General features: G+C 33.3%; 1 pseudogene; it reads right to left on the bottom strand.

Moving 5' to 3' along the window:
- Positions 1 to 11,880: 11,880 nt before the first annotated feature.
- LOC110213048 (HIG1 domain family member 1A, mitochondrial pseudogene) lies at positions 11,881 to 17,745 on the bottom strand (annotated as a pseudogene).
- Between the last annotated feature and the right edge of the window lie 301 nt (positions 17,746 to 18,046).

Below are 18,046 nucleotides of genomic sequence, written 5' to 3'. Positions count from 1 at the left end.
GTCTTGACTGAAGAGTAAAAATTGCTTCAACATATTTGTTACAGGGACAATATTTTTGTAAAAATATTTATGTGTATGAGTTCTCTCCACAAGCAGAATGTAATTTTCTTAGGACAAGATCTTATTTTGCTTTTCTTTTTATCTCTCTAGTGCTTAGTCCAAGTGCTTACCTCATAGTAAGTAATAAATTCTTCTTGATGATTGAATAGAAAGAGGAGTTCCACCTTGAATGTGTAAATAGGAGCTCTTAGAAAATGAAAATGAAATTGTGAAAAAAAAACTATTAAACATTTTAAAAGATGAATGCATCAATTATAATACATTAATTTTATATATTTACATTAATGATGTACTATTAATTAGAATAATCCAGCGATTATATATATTGAATTCCCTGTGTCGTATCACACTTACTCTATTAGGAGTGCTTATGTGGGGCTCAATATCTGTAACTTTTGTCTATTTTATCCATGAGCAGTGGTGTTAAAGCATAGAATGAATGATGGATTTAAAAACTGAAAGGGATATCCAAGGATAATTTACTCCAATCTCTTCTCTTCAGTTACTTGAAATTTCTATCAGTTTAAAAATATGATCAAAATCATGTGTTCATTAGTCAGTTTTGCTGGTAGCCCCAAATCAATCTGGTATACAACTTGCCATCTCCATATTAATGGGATAGGAATATCATTTAAGAGCATGCAGACAGATAAGTACTTAGTTCAATGACAATTTCCTAATTAAAACAAACAATTGAGCTTGATTAAATTTCTGTCCAAAAAGTTGAAATGAATGAAACCGCAGATGCAGAATTATCTGGCAACCTTAGCAACAACATTTCTCCTCAGCTGTACATTTTAATGTTAACTTTTATTATGAGAAAGCCATCACTTTCAACTGGCTTACAGACTCTTGAATGGGATGTTGAATAGAGATTATCAGCCACCAGAAAAAGTGGCTAAACCATTTGATTTGAATGGAAGTCCATTCAGCAGGAAAAACAAAATGTTTAATTGCTATGAAAATTATGTCTCTCCGGTGTTCATGTAATCAATTTGAAGACAACTCAGGATATTCATACGTTTGTGCCAGATCAGTCCAATAAACATCCACTAGTAGTTGAAATTCTTCAACAAATGCCATTTTTTTGATATCTTATTGCTAAATCAAGCCCAATGGCATTTGTATGAAACTTCTAACAACATACTGTTTGTTATGATAAAAACAACAAGAAAATAAAGATCATTTCAGGGATATTTTAAAAAAAACACAATATAGGGCAATATTACTTACATGTAACAATAGAACAACTGAATTGATTTCAATGAAAGTAAGTTATTTTTGTGTATGGATTCAAAAGAAGAATATTTCATGGATTGAGTTTTTTGTATGTTCAAATAACACATTTCATTTTAAAATTTCCATGATTCATGGTATCTCTAGGATAACCCTTCCCCTCACTTGTACTTGGTCCATCTCATGGGGTATATATTTGCATATTGACTCTTCATTGGAATTTGAGTGTTTTGAGGATAGGGTTTATGTTTTTAGTTTTCTTTGTATCCCTCCCTCCTAGCATAATACATGTCACATAGTATAAGTATTCTCCTGTGTTTAGCACATATTAAGTGTTTAATACATGTTTTGTCTATGAGTCTATATTGTATCCTTCAGTAGAATGTGAGCTCCATCATGGCAAGGTAATTTTTTTTCATTTTTGTCTTTTTTATTCTTATCACAAGGCAAATTAATTTGTGTCCCAAAAGTCAGTGCAGTTTTAAGCTTTAAAGCTTATATTTCACATAGTAGACACTTACATGCTAGTTAGATTTAATAAAATAAATATAGTAGTAAATACAAGGTTGGGACTCAATGTTTTCTAACAGTACTTCTTGCTCTAGTATTCCATATTTCTATGACATGTCATTTGGGGAAACAAAAAATTGTGTAAGTGATTTAATAATCATTATTTCTGATTACATTATAGATTGAATGGAGAAAGAATAAGCCTTTATATGAAACCCAATATATATCAGTCACTGAGTTCAGTGCTATACAGATGTGTCATTTTATCCTCACAACCACCATGTGAGGTAGATGCTTTTATTACCCCCATTTCACAGACAAGAAAACTGAGGTAAATAGCAGTTAAGTGACTTGCTCACAGTCCAACAGTTAGTAAGTGTCTGAAGCTGGATTTGACCTTGGTTTTTCCCAACTCCAAGGGTAGAGCTCTATTCACTGCACCAACTAGTTATGCCTGTAGCTAGACAAAACAGGGTAATAAAATGTTATAGCCGGATGAGATTTTACAAGTCATCAAATCCACCATATCATGCGCAAATGAGGACACTGAAGTCAAAACAGGGAAATGTCTTGTCCAAAACTATGTAGCTACTTCATATCAAAAGTGAGTTAAGAACCAATGTGTCTTGGCTATAAGCCCAATGCTCTTTCATATCTGGTCTCTCTTAATGTTAATGCTTTCCCTTTGAGACTACCTCCAATTTGTTTTGTGCATATCTTGTACATACAGTTTGCTGTTTTTTTTTTTTTTTTGCATTCCATGTGCTTCATACACTGACTGTATGACTGCATCTAATTAAGCATAACGGTGACTGCATATAATTAGTGCATGACAACTGCTTGTACAACTTTAGCTGTTGACTGACTTTCTACTCCACCATGCGACAGATATTGACACATTTTAATGAACATACTATTTCCTTCGGAATAATTAGAGTATTTTTAATGGGAAACAATCTACTTAGTTATAGTCAATTGTGCCTACCTATCTATACTACGCAAAAACATTCAATATATGTGTGTGTGTGCATATATATATATGTATATATATATATATATGCATATATATATGTATATATATATATGCACACACACATATACATACACACATACATTTATATATAATGTATATAGCCTTTATGAGTTTATAGACATGTAATCACATTTTATAAACACATAAGTATATTTTATATACATATATACATACGTTATACACAAACATGTATAATATGTTTACTATGGTTATACTAGATGGCTGAAGGTCATATTTTAATTGTCCCTAGTGAGTAAGACCAATTAGAAAAGTGTGCTTTATTTGTATCTTATTCCTAAGGCTAATTATTTAAGAAGGAATTTTTTCTTGTTTATCATACTTGATTAAAGCAAATGAAAATAGGTTTCAATTTCCTGTGCTTGAATTTTATAAAGGTAGCTTCTTAAAGAGAAGCCAAACTTAACAAACTTTTTCATGTTCTGATAGATTTAACCAATGCAGAATATCATGTCTTAATAAATAATTAGCTTTAGTAGCTGAAAACAGCATGCCCTTTAAAACACGCTTAAATTCTCCTTTGCCAAAATTCAATAGTTTGGTTTGAGAAATAACTTGTATATTGTATCAATTCTTTTATATACTGAACACTTGCTGATTTAAAGGTTTTGGTTACATTTTCAGTAAAGAAAACCATTGGTAAAGAATAAAATAATATAAATTATTATTGGCAACAAAATTTTAATCTTTTATTTTAGTTTGATATAAAATACTTATTTCTGTCATATTCAACAGCGTGTTGTGAGTTGGGTCCTCACCATTACTTTTCCTTTAGTATTATCTTAAGCTTCTAAAATGTCAGTGATTTACACACTTCAGTTTGATAACCATCCAAAAAGGGTGTTTTACCTACTAGCACATAGTAGGAATTTATTAGATGTTTCTTAAGTTAAATTATTGAAAGGCATGAAAGTAAAGAAAATTTTAAAGATAGAAAAACTCACAAAAATTAAAAGGATTTGAATGTTTACTTACATAACAAAATATGAATTTAATATGAATCTTCATTTTATAATTCCCTATTTGAAAATGGGATTTTTTCACTCAGATGTTAGCAAAAATTGGGAGGCCTTGCAATTATGTTGCAAGATATCTAGTAACACAAGACATGAGTAAATAATACAATTACCTTGCATTTATTTATATGTTGATATAACATATCACCTAGACCACTTAAAATACTTAGTTTCTTCTTCTGAGTGGTGTGCCTGAATTGAAGAAGACTCATCTTCCTGAGTTCTGATCTGGCTCAGACACTTACTAGCTGAGCGATGCTGGCCAATTCACTTAACCCTGTTTGCCTCATCTGCAAAATAACCTGAAGAAGGAAATTACAAAGCACCCTGGTGTCTTTGCCAAGAAAACCCAAGTAATCTATGTCTAACCTCTGTTCTTTTTTATAGCCTATCTTCAGTCTCTCTTCATACTTCAACCTCTTGAAATTCCTAGTTACCTACAATGCAGAGCTTAAAAGTAAATTAGATAAGAAATCTTTCCTAATCCTGCCTAGTTGTTAGAGCTTCTCCCAATCACTTTATAGTTTTGGGGCACGTTATATGTAGAATGTAAGAATTTTGAGGCTAAGGACTTTTCCTATTTATCTTTCCCTTCCCCAGTGCCCACCATAGCACTGGCATATATTCTGTATTTAATAAATGTTTGTTGATGTAATTAAATGAGAAGATACTTAACAGTCTTTGTCTAATTCATGTGTGGCTTGACATGAACTAGTGACTTGCTATTATTATGGGTCCCTGAGTTTTTAAAAAGAAATTCAGAGATGATTAGTTTCTTATACACATTTTTTTCTTACTATTTGGGAACAAATTATCTGTAAATGGGTGATTTTGTAGTAAGCCTATCAAAATTCCAGAGTGGGGAAGAAAAGATTTGTTCTTCTTCAGTCATTTCCAATTCTTTGAGATGCCTTTTGGGGTTTTCTTGGCAAAGACACCAGGGTGCTTTGTAATTTCCTTCTTCAGCTTATTTTGCAGATGAGGCAAATAGAGTTAAGTGAATTAGCCAGCATTGCTCAGCTACTAAGTGTCTGAGCCAGATCAGAACTCAGGAAGATGAGTCTTATTCAATTCAGGCACACCACTCTAACCACTTTGCCACCTAGCTGCCTTGGGATGGGGGAAGATATAAAATACCAATGAAGTTTATCTAAGGTTATTCTTCATGGTCAGCCAAGGCTTTGGGAGGACTGAATATTAAACTCATCCAGACCTATGTACTCAGATCAGTTCATTGCTACTCCCTAAATATAACTTCCAACTTTTACTTTTTGTATAGGAAATGTCCCATCTCTATTCAAAGCACTGATATTTCACCAGTTTCTCCCACTTTCTAGTGGTCCAAGGGCAGTGATTGGTGTTTAAACAAGTTATCTGTTAACTTAAATCTAAAATCTGCAATTTGGGATCTTTAAACATTACAATTGATTGAGGGGCAAAAAAGGGGCAGGGGGAAGAAAAGGCAGAGCTATTATTCTAAAGATAGGGACTTGCTTTCATGGCCTTGGCTAGACTCAGAAACCTTCCCAGAGCTAATAATCAAATTCCTCCTTGTAAGTGATCATTCACTCCTAAGTGTTTGGATAAGGAATTCATGTCAAGACAACAACAAAATGCCAATAAGTTTGTTCATGGAATGAATTTCTGACTCAAATCTCTTAAGGTTTTCTACAGATTCTAAAATGTATTATCTATATGGGCTCAAGAAATAGGTCAACAATTAATCACAACTTCTGCTCAGTTTTGCATATATTGAGAGGCCTTGCATCAATGTGATGGATCATTTGCTACTTAGAAGGGACTAAACTAGGCTATAATAGGTTAAAGGTTAATTACTGAGGTGAATATTATATATGTAGAACTTACCTCTAAGTCTTTGAACCTTTGAGATACTCAGTTAGCTGGAGGTGGGGCACAGAGAGTCTTAAAGGGACTGAAAACTATTGATGAATTTAAAACTTTTCATTGAATATTTTAAATATATTTCCTTCATTGTAAGACACAGTTAAGTTTATCACAATGTTATTCATTTGTTTGGTTTGTGCACTAAGACATCTATTGCCATATACGTACCAAAAATGTACCTCAGCTAATATTGTTAGAGAACGAAATATTCTGCCACAGTGTCTATTTTAAATAATCAGAATTCACCATTTTAGAAATGGTTTTTATAAATGTTAACAAATATGATGGCAGATTTTCCATAATGCAAATTGTCTTAAAATCAGATAGTAAATATTATTTAACTTTGTTGTTATTGAAGGGTAGAAATTGTGTAACTAAAGTATCGTGCCCTGCTCATGTTGTAAATTGTTTGACCGTTCCACTAAATGTGTTGACTATTAACCTTTCTGAGTTCTTTTGTCTGCTTTTCATAGTTTTTCTGCCTCATTTCTGTAATCAGCTGCCAAGTTTGTTTTCTGTCAGTGTGCCTGTAGGTTTATAATGGGAATCATTCAAATGGTCTAATGGTTTAAAGTAGAACAAGATAATGGAAATTTTGTCCTGAATAAATTGAATTACATGATATGGCTTAAATTAATGCTCTGATTTTATTTTTATGTAAGACAACGCTTTCTAATACAATGTTCCTATTTCAGGACTTAGACTCCAAAATCTCTGAGTAGAAACCAGTTTGATTACATGTTAAGGAAATGATCCACAGATGTCCTTAGGCTCTTCCTCTCTTAAATCTTCCCCAGCTCTGCATACTGAGATGCTGTTATTGACAAGCCAGTTGTTAACAGGTATGTTATCCCTTTAAGGAAATTATGATCATAGGGTCATAGCACTAAAACTCAGAAGCCATGTAGTTTTACATTTTCGTTTTACAAATGAGGGCATTGAGGCACAAAGGGGCTGAATTGCCCAAAATCAAACCAGATGTAATATATGAAGCCAGAGTCTCTTGAAAGATCTCCTTCCACTATGCCACTGCCCTCATTCTGTTAGCATAAGCAAGGACAGAAATTTTCAAAAGGACCTTTATTAGTTAGGTACAGGAAAAGAACATAACAATAACAGAGATGTATGTGATTACCGAACTTAAAGCTGTTTTCCTTAAGTTAGTAGTTTCACCACACAGCAGTTAGATTGGCACGACTGCTAGAACATAATTGTTTCTATCATTTATCTTAGCTCTCTTTTTTAAAATTATTTTTTCTTAATTATATGGCAACAAAAAATTTTAACATTTGTTTTAAAAAATTTTGAGTTCTAAATCCTCTTCCTCTCTCCCTCCCCTATGAATTCCTTGAGAACGTAAGCAATTTGATGTAGATTATACATGTGTAGACATGCTAAGAGTAGTTTCATATACCCATGTTGCGAAAAAAAAAACAGACAAAAAAAGAATAAGGCTTAAAAAAATATGCTTGCATCTACATGCACACTTGATCAGTTCTTTCTCTGAAGATGGATAGTATTTTTCACCATGTCCTTCTGAGTTGCCTTAGATCATTGTGTTTCTGAGAATAGCTAAGTCATTCACAGTGGCTCATTATACAATATTGCTGTTACTGTGTACGATATTCTCCTGGTTCTGCTCATTTAACTACACATCATCTCGTGTAAGCCTTTCCAGGTTTTTCTGAAAGCATCCTGCTCATCATGTGTTATAACACAGTAGTATTCCATCACAATTATATACTACAACTTGCTCAGCCATTCCCCAATTGATGGGCATCCTCTAGATTTCCAAATATTTGCCACCACAAAGAGAGCTTCTATAAATATTTGTGTGTATATGTATGAAAGTGTGTGTGTGTGTGTGTGTGTGTGTGTGTGTATTCTTTTCCCTTTTCTTTGATCTCTTTGAAGTACAGACCTAGTAGTACTATTTCTGTGTCAAAAGGTAGACAGTTTTATAGCCCTTGGGCATAGTTCCAAATTGCTTTCCAGCATGTTTGGATCAATTCCCAACTCCACCAGCTGTGCTAATGCACATATGTGTACAACCCCTTCAACATTTGTCATTTTCCTTTTCTGTCGTATTAGTTAATCTGATAGGTGTCAGTTTCTATCAAAGAGTTTTGACTTACATTTCTCTAATCAATAGTGATTTAGGGCATTTTGTATGACTACAGATAGCTTTGATTTCTTCATCCAAAAATTTCCTGTTCATATCATTTGACCATTTGTAAATTGGGGGATTACTGTTATTTTTATAACTTTTACTCAACTCTCTATATATTTGAAAAACAAGGTCTATATGTTTTGAGAAACAAGGTTTATATATTTGAGAAACAAGAGAAACTTGCTATAAACAGCTCCCTGCTGAGTTTTCTGCATCCCTTCTTTTTTCCACTTAATAGTATATATTTTTTCCAATTACATGTAAAGATAGTTGTCAACATTAACTTTTATAAGATTTTGAGTTCCAATATTTTTCTCCCTCCCTCCTTTCATCCATTCCCAAGATGGCATGCAATCTAATATAGGCTATTCATATACAATTCTATTAAACATATTTCCACATTAGTCATGTTGTGGAGGAAGAATCAGAACAAAAGGGAAAAAACATGAGAAAGGAATAAAAGATAAAATAGAATGCTTCAACCTATGTTCAGACTTCATAGTTCTTTATCTGGATGTGGATAGCATTTTCCATCAGGAGTCTTTTGGAATTGTCTTAGATCATTACATTGTGGAGAATATGTCTACCAAAGGGTCATTGCACAGTGTTGCAGTTACTGCATACAGTGTTCTCTTGGTTCTGCTCACTTCACTCAGTGTAAGTTCATGTAAGTCTTTCTAGGTTTTTCTGAAATCCATCTGTTCATCATTTCTTATAGCACAATAGTATTCCATTACATTCACATACTGCAATTTGTTCAGTCATTCTCCAATTCTTTGTTACCACAAAAAGAACTACTATAAATATTTGTGTACATGTGAATCAACTTTTCCTGTTTTTATGATATCTTTGGGATACAGACCTGGAAGTGGTATTGTTGGGTCAAAGGGTATGCACAATTTTATAGCCCTTTGGGCTATAAATGATTTGATTGTTCACAACTCCCCCAACAACGCATTAGTGTTCCAATCTTCCCACATCTTCTCCAGTATTTATCACTGTTCCGTTTTGTCATGTTAGTCAATCTGGTAGGTGTGATGTGGTACCACAGAGTCATTTTGATTTACATTTCTCTAATCAATAGTGATTTAGAACATTTTTTTCATGACTATAGACAGTTTTAATTTCTTCATTTGACAACTGTCTACTCACATCCTTTGACATTTTATCTGTTGGAGAATTACTTGTATGTTCATAAATTTGACTCAGTTCACTACATATTTTAGAAATGAGGCCTTTATCAGATACACTGGCTGTAAAAAGTGTTTCTCAGATTTCTACTTCCCTTCTAATCTTGGTTGTATTGGTTTTGTTCATGCAAAACCTTTTTAATTTAATGTAAACAAAATTATCCATTTTGCATTTCATGATGTTCTCTTTCTCTTGTTTGATCATAAATTCTTCTCTTCTCCATAGACAGGTAAACTTCCTCTCCTAATTTGCTTATGGTATCACCCTTTATGTCTAAATCATGTACCCATTTTAACCTTATCTAGTATATGGTATAAGATATTAATCTATACCTAGTTTCTGCCATACTGTTTTTCAGTTTTCCCAATAATTTTGTAAAATAATGATTTCTTCTCTCCAAATCTTGGATCTTTGGGTTTGTCAAGCACAAGTCATTTATTATTGTGTATTGTATACCTAATCTCTTCCACTGATCCATAATTCTATTTCTTAATGAGTATCAGGATATTTTCATGATTGCCACTTTGTAATATAGTTTGAAATCTGGAACTGTTAGACCAGTTTCTTTGACACTTTTTTTTCATTGATTCCCTTGATATTCTTTACCTTTTGTGCTTCCAGATGTATTTTGCTATTTTTTTCTAGATTTATAAAATATTTTTTGGCGGTTTGATTGGTATGGCACTGAATAAGTAACTTAGGTCAAATTCTTATTTTTATTATATTAACTCAGCCTACCCATGAGCAATTGATATTTTTCCAATTATTTAGATATGACTTTACTTGTGTGAAAAGTGTTTTGCAATTGTGTTCAAATAGTTCCTGCATTTGTCTTGGCAGATAGACTCCCAAATATTTTATATTGTCTGCAGTTATTTTAAATGGAATTTTCTCTTTGCATCTCTTGCTGCTTGGCTTTGTTGGCAGTATATAGACCTAGCAATGATTTATGTGGGTTTATTTTATAGCCTGTAACTTTTCTAAAATTTTTAATTATTTTAAGTAGTTTTTTGGTTGATTGTCTAGGATTTTCTAAGTATGCCATCACATCATCTGTAAAGAGTGATAATTTCATTTTCTCATTGCCTTTTCTGATTCCTTCAATTTCTCTTTATTCTCTTATTGAAAAACTAATTTTTCTAGTACAGTATTAAATAGCAGAGGTGATAATGGGAATCCTTGCTTTACCTTTGATCTTATTGGGAAAACATAGTTTATCCCCATTACCTATAATGCTTGCTGATGGTTTTAGATTGATAATACTTATTATTTTATGGAAAACTCCTTTTATTCCTAGAATCTCTAGTGTTTTTATTATGAATGCGTGCTGTATTTTGCCAAAATCTATTTCTGCATCTTTTGAGATAATCTTCTGATTTCAATTAGTTTTGTTATTGGAATGCTCGATAATGCTGATAGTTTTCTTAATATTGAACCAGCCCTGCATTACTGGTATAAATCCCACCTGGTCATAGTATATTATCCTCAAGATAAGTTGATGTAAACTCTTTGCTAACATTTTGTTTAAGAAATTTGCATCTATATTCATTAAGGAAATTGGTCTATCATTTCCTTCTTCTCTTTTGGCTTTTCTTGGTTTAGGCATCAGCACCATATTTGTGGCATAAAAAAAAAATTATTTGGTAGGATTCCTCTTATTTTTCCAAATAGCTTATATGGTGTTGGAATTAATTGTTCTTTAAAAGTTTAATAGAATTAACTTGTAAATCCATCTGTTCCTGGAGATTTTTTCTTAAGGAGTTCATTGATGTCTTGTTTGATTTCTTTTCCTGAAGCAGAATTATTTAAGTATTTTATTTACTCTTCTGTTAATCTGAGCAATTTATATGTTCGTAAATATTCATCTACTTCATTTAGATTGTCATATTTATTGGCATACAATCGGGGAAAATAATTCCTAATTATTGTTTTAATTTCCTGTTCATTGGTGGTGAATTCACCATTCCATTTTTGATACTGGTAATTTAGTTTTCTTTTTTCACATTTTAAAAGTTCTCTCTTTACTGCTGAACAAGCACTTCACATACATATAAAACAGATGGCGTTTAAAAAACAATTTCATTTGCTATTCTAATCTTTTGTTAACTTTATAATAAATACTACTATGTTAAGTAGCCTGGTTAACCACTGTTCAGGTCTCATCTTAAATACAAGCAAGTTGTCCATGGTGTAGGTAGGGAAAAAAACTCTTGCTACAATATTTTATTTCATATTTTTTCTTACAGATATTCTTTTGGCCCTTGTCAAAGGCAGGCAGCCTAGCCTGAAGTTGACACCATTCTACAAGATAAAGAGGAAATGTTTCCTGAATTGTGTTAAAGCAGCTTCCCATATTATATCCCCAAATATATCCCATCTTAAAGCAATTGGAGCTATTTGAGTCTTGGACCTCTAATTTTTTAGTCACTAATTTTTGAGATTTGAGGAATATAAATATAATTTATCACCCAAGTATGCTTCCTTACTTACCAATTCCTTTCATATTAGCTTAGCTTTCCTAATTAACTTTTGGATACCACCAGTATATTTAGAATCACATGGGAAGCTAAAGCTTCCACTAAAAAAATCTAATCTTTAAAATATCATGATTGGTTGTGTCTGACATATGCTGCTTTTTAGAATCACATATCCCTAAATAATTTATTTTTAAATGTAAACAAATAACCTTAATGTGAGGTATCTAGCTCTAAAACATTAGCATAAAGACAGCATCTTTCCTCTTAAGGTTTGGATTTTGCTCAGTATTCCCTGTACATGGAGCACACCATACCAACAGTCATTGCTCCTACTACAAAGCTTTGGCCTCCCATGCACATGTGAATCATGTGGACATACGTTTTAGTATCCCCTCTGCTCTTCAGTTTGTATAATCCATATGCAACAATAGCTGCAAAGCCTGCCATTCCAATTTGGACAAATGTTGCCTCTTTACCTTTTCGAGCAAGTTTTGGTCTTGAAGTCCCATCATAAGTGGAGAGGGAAACATCATTGTCAGTTGATATTGCAGATGGTTGAAGAGCCGTCAGAACAAGAGGAAAGAAAATCACTTTCCACAAGCAGCTGCCTTCTGCTTCACCTCCAATCTTCCCTGTCTACTTTATACAGACCCCAGGCATGCAGAGTAGGCTCCAAAAAAGGAGGCAGCACATTTGGTTGGTGCTCCCTCTGCCAGAATTCTTTTTTTTTTTTTAATCAAATTAACTGAAGGTTATCCATTTTATTTTTTTTCATAAAATTAGCTTTTAGTTTTATTTATTTTTTATTTATTATTTCAATAGTTTTCTTACTTTCAATTCAATTTCCTTTGATTTTCAGAATTTTTAATTTGGTATTTAATTGGGTTTTTTTAATTTGTTACTTTTCTGGCTTTTTTACTTACATGCCCAATTCATTGATCTCTTCTTTCTCATTTTATTCATGCAATCATTTAGAGATATAAAATTTCCCCTAAGGACTGCTTTGACTGCATCCTTTAAGTTTTGGTATGTTGTTTCATTATTGTCATTCTCTTGGGTGAAGTAATTGATTTTTTTTTTATTTTTTGGTGAGGCAATCAGGGTTAAGTGACTTGCCCAGGTTCACACAGCTAGTAAGTATTAGGTGTCTGAGGTTGGATTTGAACTCAGGTCCTCCTGACTTCAAGGCCAGAACTCTATCCACTGTGCCACCTATCTGCCCCAAAGTTATTGATTATTTTTATTTGTTGTTTGACTGACTCATTCTTTAGGATTAGATTATTTAATTTCTAATAATTTTTTAGTCTGTTTTTCCATGGTCCTTTATTATATATGATTTCCATTACATCATGATCTGGAAAGGATGCATTTAATATTTCTGCTTTTCTGCGTTGGATTATGAGTTTTTTATGCCCTAGTATGCGGTCAATTTTTGTGTAGGTGCCATGTACCACTGAGAAAAAGGTATATTGCTTTCTATCCACATTAAATTTTCTTCAGAGGCCTACTATGTATTACTTTTCTAAGATGCTGTCCATCTCATTAAATTATTTTTTGCTTATTTTGTGGTTAGATTTATCTAATTCTGAGAGAGGAAGCTTGAGGTCCCCCACTAGTATAGTTTTGTTGCCTATTTCTTCCTGTAACTCACTTAACTTCTCCTCTAAGAATTTGGATATCATACCACTTGTTGCATATGCATTTAATATTGATATTACTTTATTTTTTATGGTAACATTTTGCAATATGTAGTTTCCTTCCTTATCTCTTTAGTTAAGTCTATTTTTGTTTTAATTTTTACCCCTGAGGTCATGATTGCTACCTCTGTATTTTTAAAATTCAACTGAAGCATAATATATTCTCCTCCAGCCTTTTACCTTTACTCTATGTGTATCTCTCTGCTTCGAAAGTGTTTCTTTTAAAGAATATATCATAGGATTGTGATTTTTTTAATCCACTCTACTATCTGTTTCTGTTTTATGGGAGACTTCATCCCATTCACATTCTCAGTTATGATTATTAACTGTTTATTTCCCTCCATCCTATTTCCCCCCCATTTATAATTTTCTCTCTCCCTTCATCCTTTCTATCCTCACCAGTGTTTTGCTTCTTACCACCACCTCCCTCAATCTGCCCTCCCTTCTATCAATCCCCTCCCTGTTTATTTTTCCTTTTTCCTGCTACTTCTGTCCTCCCTTCTGACCTCCCTTCTATTCTCCTCCTTCCTTTTTCTTTCCCCTACGACTTTTTACAGGGTAAGATAAATTTCTATACTTAATTGAGAGTGTTTTTATTCCATCTTTGAGCCAAATTGGATGAGAGTTAGAGTCAAACAATGCTCATCCTACTCCCTTCTTTCCCTCTACTTTATTAGATCTTTTGCTCCTCATCCTGTCATATAATTTACCCTATTTTGCCTCCCCCTTTCCTCTTCTCCCAATGGAATCCTTTTTTTTTCACCTCTTCAGTTTTTTTAAGTCATCATATCAAAATCAACTTATACCCACAACCTCTATCTATGTATAACCCTTCAAAATGCCTTAATAAAGATATAGTTCTCAAGAGTTATAAATATCATCTTCCCATGTATGGATGTAAATGGTTATTGAACATTTTTTTTTCCTTTCCTGTTTACCTTTTTATGCTTTTCTTGAATTTTGTATTTAAAGATTGAATTTTCTGTTCAGCTCTGGTTTTTTCATCAGGAATGATTGATAGTCTCCTATTTCATTGAAGGGCCATCTTTTCCCCTGAAAGATTGTGCTCAGTTTGGCTGTGAAGTTGATTCTTTGTAGTAATCCACATTCCTTTGCCTTTCAGAATATCATGTTCTAAGCCCTCTCATCCTCTAATGTAGAAGCTGCTAAGTCCTGAGTAATCCTGACTGTGGCTACATGATATTTATTTTTTTTTCTTGTCTTCTTGCAGTATTTTCTCCTTGACCTGATAATTCTGGAATCTTCAAGCAGGCAATTGGTGGATTCTTTCAATGACTATTTTACCCTGTGGTTCTCGGATATCAGGACAATTTTCCTTGATAATTTCTTGAAATATGCTGTCCAAGCTCTTTTTTTGATGATGGCTTTCAGGTAGTCCAATAATTCTTAAATTATCTTTTCTGGATCTATTTTCTGTGTCAGTTGTTTTTCCAATGAGATATTTTACATTTTCTTCTATTTTTTTCATTCTTTTGATTTTGTTTGACTGATCTTGATGTCTCACAGAGTCATTAGCTTCCGCTTGCCCAATTCTAATCTCTTATTTGATTTTTAAAATCACTTTTGAGGTCTTCCAAGAAGGCTTTTTGGACTTGAGACCAATTCACATTCCCCTTTGAGGTTTCACATGTAGTCATCATGTCATTGTTGTCCTCTCCTGGATTTGTGTTTTGGTCTTCCCTGTCACTATAGAAGCTATCTGTGGTCAAATTTCTCTTTTTGCCTCTTGCTCATGTTTTTGCCTATTTCATAGCCTTTAAACTTGAGCATCTGTGTTGGATCACAGTGGGGCTTTTTGTGCTAAAGGCCAGGGGCCTGGTCACTGGCTTTGTGTGCTGGTTCTTCAGACTCTGGCTCCTTACTCACTCTACTGCAGCGGCACAGCCTACTCACACCTGTTGTTGCCTGGTTTCTGGGGCTAGCAATTTGCCTTCTATGCTGGTGCTGAAGCCTTCATAGCTGACCTGCTGTGCAATTGGCCTGCCTGGGCCAGGACTGAGGAGCCTTGGCTGCTGATCTGTGCTGTGATTAAGAGCCTTCTGCTGGCTTGTCCAGACACCATTTGCCCTGGGCTGTGCTCCTCTTTTGCTCAAATGAGACAGCCCTTTCCTTAAATCCTTCTAAGTTAATCTTAAGCTGGAAAATTGTTTCACTCAGTCTTTTTGTAAGTTCTGTGACTCAAGAATCCATTTAGAGGTTTGATTGAATGTTGTTTCTGAGGGAAACTAGGGAGAACTAATGCAACTTCCTGGCTTCTCTCAGCTATCTTGGCCCCACCTCTTCATTTAACTTTTCATTTAAGAACTGGATATTATGGCATTTGGTGCATATATGTTTAGTATTGACATTACTTCATTGTCTATGGTACTGTTTAGGAAGATGTAGTTTCCCTTTAATCCCTTTTTAATTAGGCATACTTTTGCTTTTGCTTTTGTGAAATCATTATTGCTACCTTTTTTTTTTTTAACCTCAGCTGATGCATGATAGATTTGGCTCCAGTTCCTTATTTTTACTCTGTGTGTGCTTCTCAGCTTCAAGTATGTTTCTTATAAATAATATATTGAAGAATTCTTGTCTTTAATCAACTCTGCTATCCATTTCCATTTTATAGGTGAGTTCATCTGATTAACATTCACTGTTATGACAATTAAGTATGTACGTCCTCCCATCCTATTTTTCTTCTTTTCTTCTTCTCTCTATATTTTTATCTGCCCCTCCTCAAAAGTCTGTTTTAGTTCTCTATTAACCTTCCTTTTTCTTTGTTAGCCCCTCTACTCTTGTCGGCCTTTCCTCCTTATGCCCCTATTGGGTAGTATTGATGTTTATATTCAAATGAGTATTTGTGTTATTTCTTTTTTGAGCCAAATCTGATGAGAGTAAGGTTCAAGCATCACCTGCCGCTCCTACCTTCTCCTCCATTGCAGAAGGTCTTCTTTTCATGGCTTTTTAATGTAAGATAATTTTTCCTGTTCCTTCTCTCCCTTCTCTCTTCTTCAGTTGCATCCCTCTTTCTCATTCTTTTTTATTTTTTTATAATCATTCTATCATGGTCACTCATGTCTGTGCCCTCTATGTATATTCCTAACTTCAATAAAATGATAAAATTCTTATTAATTATAATTGTCACATTCCAATATAGGATTGTAAACATTTTACATTTATTCTTTCACATTTACCTTTTCATGCTTCTCTTGAGTCTTGAATTTGAAATCAAAATTTCCATTCAGCTGTTTTTTTTCAATCAGGAATGCTTGAAAGTCTTCAATTTCATTAAGAATCCATTTTTTCACCTGAAGGATTATACTCAGTTTTGCTGGAGAGGTGAGTCTTGCTTGTGATCCTAGCTATTTTGCCTTCCAGAATATAATATTCCAAATCCATGGATCCTCTAATGAGGAAGCTGCTAAATCTTATGTTATCCTGACTGTGGCTCCACAATATTTGAATTGTTTCTTTCTATTTGTTTGCAATATGTCCCCCTCATGTGGAGCTCTGGAAATCGAGTATGATATTCCTGGGAGTTTTCATTTTGGGACCTCTTTCAGGAAGCTATATTTGGATTCTTCCAATTTCTGTTTTACCCTCTGGTTCTAGAATATCAGAGCAGTTTTCCTTGATTTTTATTTTGAAATGGAATATTTAGCTTCTATTTTTGGAAAATGGCTTTTAGCTAGTCCAATAATTATTATATTATCTCTCCTCAATTTATTTTCCTGGTCAGTTGCTTTTCCCATGAAATATTTCACCTTATCTTTTATTTTTTTTATTCTTTTTATTGTGTTTCATTATTTCTCAATGTCTCATTGAATCATTAGCTTCCACTTGGCCAATTCTAATTTTTAAGGAATTATTTTCTTCAGTGAGATTTTGTACCTCCTTTTTCATTTGATCAAAAAGGGTTCTTTTCTTAAGTGAATTTTTGTACATTTTATTTCATTTGGTCCATTCTTATTTTTAATGAGTTCTTCTCCTTAGTGAATTTTTTGTACATATTTTTTTCCCATTTGGACTATTCTTCTTTCTAAGGAATTGTCTTTGGTGGATTTTTCTGCCTGTTTTACCATTTGGTCAATTCTGGTTTTAAAGGTTTTATTATCTTTAGTATTTTTCATGCCTCTTTTACCAAGCTGTTGACTTTCTTTTCATAATTTTCTTGCATCACTCACATTTCTTTCTCCAAGTTTTCCTCTATCTCTCATTTGATTTTTAAAATATTTTTGAGGAATTTTTATTGGACTTATATACAATTCAAATTTATTTTTGAGGTTTTGCTTCTAGCTGCTTTGTCATGTTATATTCTTTTTTTGTGTCTGGATCTTACCTGCCACCAAGATACTTATTATTGTTGGGTGGTTTTTTTTTTTATGTTCTTTACCGATTTCTCAGCCTTTTTCTTAACTTTCAACTTCATGTTAAGGTTAAGCTGTGCTTCTAGGTTGGAGGGGACACTGTTCCAAGCTTCAGGCCTTTCTCTTTTTTTGTTCTTAATAATATTTCCCCCAATTATATGTAAGGATAGTTTTTAGTATTTATTTTTGTAATATTTTGAGTTCTAAATTTTTCTCCCTCCCTTCACTTTCTCCTCCCAAAGATAGTAAACAACCTGATATAGGTTATACATGTACAATCATGTTAAACATATTTCCTTATTAGTCATGTTATTAGTCATCAGAACAAAAAGGAAAAAAAAAACACAAGAAAGAAAAAAATGC

The sequence above is a fragment of the Phascolarctos cinereus genome, unplaced genomic scaffold, assembly GCF_003287225.1.
Source record: "Phascolarctos cinereus isolate Bilbo 61053 unplaced genomic scaffold, phaCin_HiC Scaffold_9;HRSCAF=440, whole genome shotgun sequence".
NCBI lineage: Eukaryota > Metazoa > Chordata > Mammalia > Diprotodontia > Phascolarctidae > Phascolarctos > Phascolarctos cinereus.
The sequence above is the reverse complement of the archived record's forward strand: the minus strand, read 5'-3'. Positions and strand labels throughout refer to the sequence as shown.